Below are 8771 nucleotides of genomic sequence, written 5' to 3'. Positions count from 1 at the left end.
GCATACTACCTGAAGGCAATAAGTCTGCCAGGACGAGACCCTCGCTATGAATGAAGGAAAGCAGATGATTTTTAAGGGCTCGTTTATCTTTGTTAGACACAATATTAATGGGAACTAACAGACAATAACGCCAAGGAAAGTATAGGGGGTGTTATCTATAGTATTTAGAATATAAATGTGAAGAAAGTAAAGTGGACGAAAAAATTACTTGCCGCCGGCAGGGACCGAACCTGCGACCTTCGGATAACGCGTCCGATGCTCTACCACTGAGCTACGGCGGCGGCCATCCTCCCGTCCACTTTATGGGGTGTATATGTGCATTTAAACCTAGGAGTGTTAGTCAGCGCCGATCGCAGCCATGGCGGCGAGTGTGGAACACTCGCCGACATATATTCACGACCCTGCTAAAGCGTGAGCACTTTGCCAGCGTTCCAAAAGAGCCGACCTCTTCCACTTAAACTCATAGAAAAGGCGGGGATCACAATTTTCGGTGGACAGTTCAAAATCACAGATATTTTAATAGAGCCTGGCGCGCTATAATATCACGATCAAAATTGAATTTCTGTTAGGCACCACACTCAAAGACAGCATGATCTCCCTGACATGGATCGCCGCCCATGCGGGCCCTGTCCACCCACGTCTCTCCAACCTCAACGAGGTCACCCACTCCATTGCGCGAGGCCTTGTCAACTGCGCCGGAGCTACTGGAGACGAGATGGACACCAGGGACAACCTGACTGCCTACAATGACCCGCCGAGTCTTTCCCCCACCTCACCCCAAGCTCAGCCGGGCACAGGCCACCACTTTGCGTCTACTACAAACACGTATCCCTCCCCTGCCCGCCTCCACCTCATATTCCCGGACGTGTACACTACCCCCAACTGCCGGTGCTGTGGCACTCACCCGGCGACGCTTTCGCATATGCTGTGGGAGTGCCCGGCACAGTATACACACACTAACACCACGACCCTTTCGTCGAGGCTGCGCGAGGCTCTGCGGAGCTCTGCTCTCGACGAACAAACCTGGGCGACCCAGCACGCCCGTGAGGCGGCGTCGAGGCAAGCCCTTGACGTCCCCTCATGGGAGGCCTAGGCCCGGCCACTTGCTCGCTTCTCCTAATAAAGTTTATTCCTCCTCCTCCTTCGGGCACTTGCATTTATTCCCATTTATTGCTTTGGTTCAACTCAAACGCTTTGTGTCTAATGCATGCAAAGGCGGTACGTTTTCTTGAGCTTCGAGCAGAAACTGTAAACGCTCAGGACACTTGAAAAACACTCGTGTCGCACCACTGGTACATTGAGCATATAAGCGCTTCATAAGAGATAGGGCTTGAAAGGTACTCATGACAATGCGGCGGAGGATTCTCGGCGGCCTGATCACTAAAGGTTCTGAAGTTTCTTGTGAAACAGGTGAAAAACTTCGACATTTAAATTCCGCATCCTAACCACCTCCGTAATTGTACGTTTTCCTAGTCAAATACTTAACGTGCATATCAGAAATATTCGGCTGGATTCGAAAAAACTGAGGCACAGCAAACATAAAATTAGTGATGGGGTTATTGATTGGAGCAGAACTGCAAATGCGACGTCATCCTTAGACAAATGGACCTGTAATAAGCTACAAGAACGCCAGATTTTAAGATCACTTCGCGATTCAGCTTTGCATATAATCAGTTAGAGCTTTCACACCCCTGAAACACCCAGGTGAAATTTTCCACCAATGTTGTACAGTCCGCGAGAACTATATTTCGCAAGTTTCTTGCGACGAATAAATAATTTTTGGGCTCGCTATAAAGCAGCCAAAACCTTTCCGACGGGAGAAAGATTGAATTAATTCATTTTCAATAAAGTTTATTACTAATCAATGGTGTAATGTACATGGTCGCTTACAATAAACGTGCCATTTGCGAGCTATTTCAGTCAATTTTTACCGCAGTACAACGGACCATTGTAAAGCCACATTGAAGATAAAGTCGCGTGATTTCACTTTCTGATCCGTTATGTACATTCTATAGCGGCAAATACATTTATCTCCAGAGTGTTCAAATATGGCGGTTTCTCAACGTTATAAAAATGTTTTAACGATACGTCTCTGATCGAATAACTTGACAGCGCTGAAGAACTCCAACTTCCATATTGATGCCAATGCACGCGCTCATCATTATCGCCATCGCGTGTGTAGCTAGCATCCAATTAATAGGTTAACTTCAGTCAGTTCAGAGAAAACTCAATGTTATTCCTTAGCCGGAAGTAGACAATCATCCGAGGAAATTTTCCTTACGTTGACGGCCATTGCTATTTTCCTTGTTTGACCGAAACGCCATCACGCTTTTGTAGCTGCAGTACATGACTTATTCCTCAACATTAGGGATGGTAAAATCGATGAACGATTGATCGATTAAATAAGCACCGTTAATCGATTAATCGTCATCGATTTCCGCCTTTCAGTTAATCGAATTAAAACTCTTCGATTAATCGATTGCGGCAACCCCCCCCCCCCCCCCCACACACACACCGCCCCTTTGCCGATGCGCATGAGTGCGAGCGAGCGATGGCGCGACGCAGAAGTCGAGCGCAGCTACTCTTTTTCACTACAGCGCATATTTGTACACCGGGCCCGTGCCCCCTCCGAAATTTTTTTTGCCATGACATACAGAGCTCAAAATGACACTCGATCACATCTGCCTGCCCGAACCCCACTTCAGATCAAGGAGGTGGCCTCCTCCCCGAAAAAAATTTATGGCTACGCCCCTGGTAGAGGCCCGTGTACTGCGCAATGTAATGCACGTGAAGGAACACCATATAGTCAAAATTTCCGGAGCCCTCCATTTCGGCATCCCTCATAATCATAGCGTAGTTTTGGGACGTAAAACCCCACATATTATTATTATGTAACTCTCATGTTTTATTTGTTGTTTTTTTCTTGTTTAACTGCACTATACAGTGGTCCAATCGGTGCGACATTGTAATATGCGTTGTTTATTTCTTGACATGGTTCTTCTTGCCGTTGTATTTTACTCTTGAGCAAATAAAGGATTATTGTTTAACAATGAATGAAAGAGAGCAAATATACTAGAAGGCAAGGAGGGTGGCCTGAGTTAGTACGCCCCGGCCTCCTCTACACTGCGCTGGGGAAAAGGCGACGGGGGAAAAATATCGATGAATTATGATGATCGTGACAGAAAGAAGTGATCCTTATATATATATATATATATATATATATATATATATATATATATATATATATATATATATATATATATATATATATATATATATATATCAAGTGTACGAAGTAAAGTTTCGACCGTCTCCAATCATGCCAAAACAAATTGGGCTGGTATGTGTGAACGTCAGAAGTTATTCAGGCGTTATATTTCGGGAAAAACATTTGTGTTGCCTAGAAGGCGCTTCGAACTTGGGTCACGGATGTGAAACTGTGTCGTACATAACAATTTATATAAAATTACTGGTTTGAGCCATTACGACGAAACAATTTTTTTTTTCTGAATTTAAAGGCGCTGCTCTTTCACGAATATGATAGTTTATTCATTTTTGTTTCAACTTTCATTATTTTTGGCCTTGACGAAAAGTCGCAAGATGCTGCATGTTTAGCATTTCTTAGAAAAAAACACCGATTTTTCCGCGAGTAATATATTCACATTGAGGGCTTTGTAGGTTCCTACAGTAAGTGATAAAAATACTACGGGATCGAATGAAGAAACGTTGCTACAATATTCTGACAAGTTTGGGAAAAATAGCGTTTTGACCCATATTGCGGCTTCATTTTCACAATGTAGCAATCCAAGTAAAAATGTGAGTTTTACATCACTGTGTAGTATGCTTTGTGGGTATGACGTACAGGAAATTTGAAAAAAGTAGTTTTTGTTTTAAGCTAGAAAAAAATTTTTAACTGAACAACCACAAGGTCGTACGAAGTTTTGCTTTGCCTGGCCTTCAATGCACTAGCACGTCAGCTCAAGGTTCCAGCGGGAGACTTTTCGGAGAAAACAATGCAAGTCATACAACTGCTTGCCACTTCTTTTAATAATACTGCTGTATATACCGTCAAAAATGGCAATAGTGCTAAAATTATGGAATGGCACTAGCCCCTTGGACCATGAAGGGCAGGTAATATTCAATCGCTTCACCGTCCAAAGGGGCAGAATTATAGCGAAGTCAATGGCCTGCAGAGCTATTCTAGGGCGTCGTGTTTGGCTTCTGATAATTAAGATACATGGTCTTACGCGATAATTAACGGCATAACTAAGCTATAGCTCAAGTTGTTTTTATTATCTCTCAGGTATACGCCAACGCGTTCCCTATACCTGAAAGATCATAAAAACAACTTAAGCAAACTCTCGCTTAATTATGCCGTTAATTATTACGTAAGACCATGTATCATAATTATCAGTATTAACAGACCCTAGAAATGCAGCTTTCAACAAATGCTATCACTCCCACGTCAGCCAGTCTATAGAGGCCCCCGTCTGCTGCTGTTGCACGAAAGGAGGACAGTCGCGAAATGCAATGTGTTCTAATGAGCCAAGGAAATTATAGGGGATGTTATTTGTAGTAATTATGATGTAAATATGAAGAAAGTAAAGCGGACGAAAAAACGAAAAAGAAACTTGCCGCTGCCAGGGACCGAACCTGCAACCTTCGAATAACACGTCCAATGCTCCACCAACTGATCTACAGCGGCGGTCATCCCCCGGTCCACTTTATGGGGTATATATGTTTTTCTTTGTGCTTAACAACGAAAAACGAGCCCTTAAAGTTATCATTTTTTGCGTTTTTATGTTCTAATGTCTGATACATTAGACACGATCACAGTTCGGGCTCCTCTGTGGTCTAGTGTTTACGGTGCTCGACTGCTGACCCGAAGGTCGCGAAGCCTGCTGCGGCGGCCGCTTTTTCGGTGGAAGCGAAAATTCTTGAGGAGCGTGTACTTAGATTTAAGTGCACATTTAAGAACCCCAGGTTGTCGAAGTTTGCGGAGTCCTCCAATACGGCGTCTCTCATAATCGTATCGTGGTTTTGGACGTAAGACAACAGATAATAATAATAATAATAATAATAATAATAATAATAATAATAATAATAATAATAATAATAATAATAATAATAATAATAATAATAATAATAATAATAATAATCAATCAATCAATCAATCAATCATTTATTTAACGTGCCCAGGAACAACCGTGAGGTCTTTGTGCAGGCGCACGCAAAAATAAAATCAATAAAAATAAACAATACAATACAGACAGTCTTCAGAAATAAAAAGAGCAAAAACACGTAGACAAAGAGAAATGAACACTAAAGGGGAGGAGTAAAATAAGACAATATGAGAAATATTGAAGGGGAATAAAAAATTAGATTGCACATATACAACTATGCGGAAAGACGGAGAAGGGAAGACTTTGTACACTGTGCCATACTATGTCAAAACAGTGCAAAGCTCGGATAAAAACAGTGATTGTCAGTGTGATGCCTGCGACAGCCTTATTATTATTATTATTATTATAATAATAATAATATAATAATAATATAATAATAATAATAATAATAATAATAATAATAATAATAATAATAATAATACTTTATTGTACACATCCATAAAAAGTACAAAGAAACGGGCCTGTCGAAGTCTCCGAAGACTTGTGTGACTAGGCCCGGCAGAGCCGGATACAGCGATGTGGTTACGCGGTCACTTAATTACTTTTTTTTTGTTTTTGCCAACGAACAGACGGATAATAGACTCCAGTGCTTGTTTACTGACAGTAAATAAAAATGGAGCAAAGAGGGGACAAGAGCATATATAACATAGAGGTAGACCATTCCTAATGTAATTTCACAGCTCAGAGAATAATTTCTTCAACTGCTTTTTTGATGTAGCCGAAAAAAACTCTTGCGGTAGTTCATTGAAGATTTTAGGGATATATACATTTCTGCACGCTTCTCCATATCTGCTAGAAGACCTCGGTACAATAAAACGCTTTTTTTCTCTGAGTGGTCGACGCGCAATAGACGGAATAATCAATCAATCAATCAATCAATCAATCAATCAATCAATCAATCAATCAATCAATCAATCAATCATTTATTTAACGTGCCCAGGAACAACCGTGAGGTCTTTGTGCAGGCGCACGCAAAAAAAAAAATCAATAAAAATAAACAATACAATACAGACAGTCTTCAGAAATAAAAAGAGCAAAAACACGTAGACAAAGAGAAATGAACACAAAAGGGGAGGAGTAAAATAAGACAATATGAGAAATATTGAAGGGCAATAAAAAATTAGATTGCACATATACAACTATGCGGAAAGACGGAGAAGGGAAGACTTTGTACATTGTGCCATACTATGTCAAAACAGTGCAAAGCTCGGATAAAAACAATGATTGTGGACTATGAAAAACGTCAAGATCAAGAAAATTATTGTTATAAAGACTTTGTATTCTGTGAACGGTAGAGTGTTGGAAGAAGCAGGCGGGTACATGAAACGGTCTGTTCTCTCTGGTTAACTTACGCGGAATTCGAAAATTAACACAATTGAGAAGTACAGGGCAGGATATGATACCGTGGACTAGCTTGTAGAGAAATAAGAGATCAGAACGATTTCGTCGGCAGTGAAGTGATGGCAGTGATAATGATTCAGCAGTACTTGAACGAGATCCAGAGTCATTTTTAGCAAAGCGATGGTTATATATGCTGAGGAATTTTTTCTGGACTCGTTCAATGGTGTTACCGCTGGATTGAGCAATGCCATTCCATATCACGGACGCATACTCAAGTTGCGGAAGACATATTGCCGTGTACAATTTGTGTAGGGCCATGGGAGACCTGAATTCTCGAGATATTCTACAAACACATCCGAGAGAACGAAGGCCCCGCATAGCAGCACGCTTAACGTGAGAAGAAAAGTTCAACGCGCTGTCAACAATAACACCAAGATCACTGATTTCATAAACCTTGCATAACGGCACAGAATTGACAAAGTATTGAAATGACACGCTAGATGTTTTGCGAGTGATAGACATGAATTTTGTCTTTGAGGTATTTAGAGAAAGGTTATTGCCGTTGCACCATTCGGAAAAAGAATACAAATCTGACTGCAGCAAGCGACAGTCGTTAACTGAATGAATTTCCTTAAATATCTTGATGTCATCGGCATACAAGAGGAAAGAAGAATTACGGATGGCAAAAGAAACATCATTAACGTAAATTAAAAATAGGAGTGGGCCTAATACCGACCCTTGAGGGACCCCACTAGTCACTTTATACAAAGAAGAGGTTTGGCCATTCACGGCAACATAACAAGATCTATTGAGCAGATAGCTGTGCAAGAGATTCACAATCGACAAGTCAACGTCAAAGTTCGCAAGTTTAACCATAATCAGTGTGTGGCTGACTACGTCAAAAGCCTTGCTCAGGTCACAGTAGATTGCGTCAACCTGTCCTCTCTGAGAAATAGGTGTGGAGATCTGCGTCATGAAACTAGCAAGATTTGTGGTAGTTGAGCGGCCAGCAAGAAAACCATGTTGATTTGGAATCAATGAGTTTTTCACACTAAAAGACAATATTTTGTGAAGAGCCAGTTCGAAGATCTTTGATGTGGCACATAGTAGAGAAATCGGGCGATAATTAGAAACATCTGTCTTAGAGCCCGACTTAAATACTGGGAAAACACGAGCAGTTTTCCACATGCTAGGAAATAATAATAATAATAATAATAATAATAATAATAATAATAATAATAATAATAATAATAATAATAATAATAATAATAATAATAATAATAATAATAATAATAATCAATCAATCAATCATTTATTTAACGTGCCCAGGAACAACCGTAAGGTCTTTGTGCAGGCGCACGCAAAAAAACAATAAAAATAAACTATACAATACAGACAGTCTTCAGAGATAAAAAGAGCAAATACACGTAGACAAAGAGAAATGAACGCAAAAGGGGAGGAGTAAAATAAGACAACACGAGAAATATTGAAGGGGAATGAAAAATTAGATTGCATATATACAACTATGCGGAAAGACGGAGAAGGGAAGACTTTGTACATTGTGCCATACTATGTCAAAACAGTACAAAGCTGGGATAAAAACAATGATTGTGGACTATGAAAAATGTCAAGATCAAGAAAATTAACATTATAGAGACTTTGTATTCTGTGAACGGTAGAGTGTTGGAAGAAGCAGGCGGGTACATGAAACGGTCTGTTCTCTCTGGTTAACTTACGCGGAATTCGAAAATTTACACAATTGAGAAGTACAGGGCAGGATATGATACCGTGGACTAGCTTGTAAAGAACAAGAGATCAGAACGATTTCGTCGGCAGTGAAGTGATGGCAGTGATAATAATTCAGCAGTACTTGAACGAGATCCAGAGTCATTTTAGCAAAGCGATGGTTGTATATGCTGAGGAATTTTTTCTGGACTCGTTCAATGGTGTTACCGCTGGATTGAGCAATGCCATTCCATATCACGGACGCATACTCCAGTTGAGGAAGACATAGCGCGGTGTACAATTTTCGGAAGGGCATAGGAGAACGGAATTCTCTAGACAATCTGCAAACACAGCCTAGGGTGCGAAGACCCCGCAAAGCAACACGCTTAGCGTGAGCAGAAAAGTTTAACGCGCTATCAACAACAACACCAAGATCACTGATCTCATAAACCTTGCATAAGGACACAGAATTGACAGAGTATTGAAATGACACGCTAGATGTTTTGCGAGTGATAGACATGA

General features: G+C 40.7%; 1 non-coding gene across 1 annotated transcript; it reads right to left on the bottom strand.

Annotated features, from left to right (window-relative positions):
* Nucleotides 1-209: 209 nt before the first annotated feature.
* Nucleotides 210-281, bottom strand: Trnat-cgu (transfer RNA threonine (anticodon CGU)). Its single transcript has one exon. It is a non-coding gene; the product is annotated as a tRNA-Thr (tRNA).
* Between the last annotated feature and the right edge of the window lie 8490 nt (nt 282-8771).

Source organism: Rhipicephalus sanguineus, chromosome 2 (genome assembly GCF_013339695.2).
Source record: "Rhipicephalus sanguineus isolate Rsan-2018 chromosome 2, BIME_Rsan_1.4, whole genome shotgun sequence".
NCBI classification, from domain to species: Eukaryota; Metazoa; Arthropoda; class Arachnida; order Ixodida; family Ixodidae; genus Rhipicephalus; species Rhipicephalus sanguineus.
Note: the sequence above shows the minus strand (reverse complement) of the source record. Positions and strands in the feature narration are given on the sequence as shown.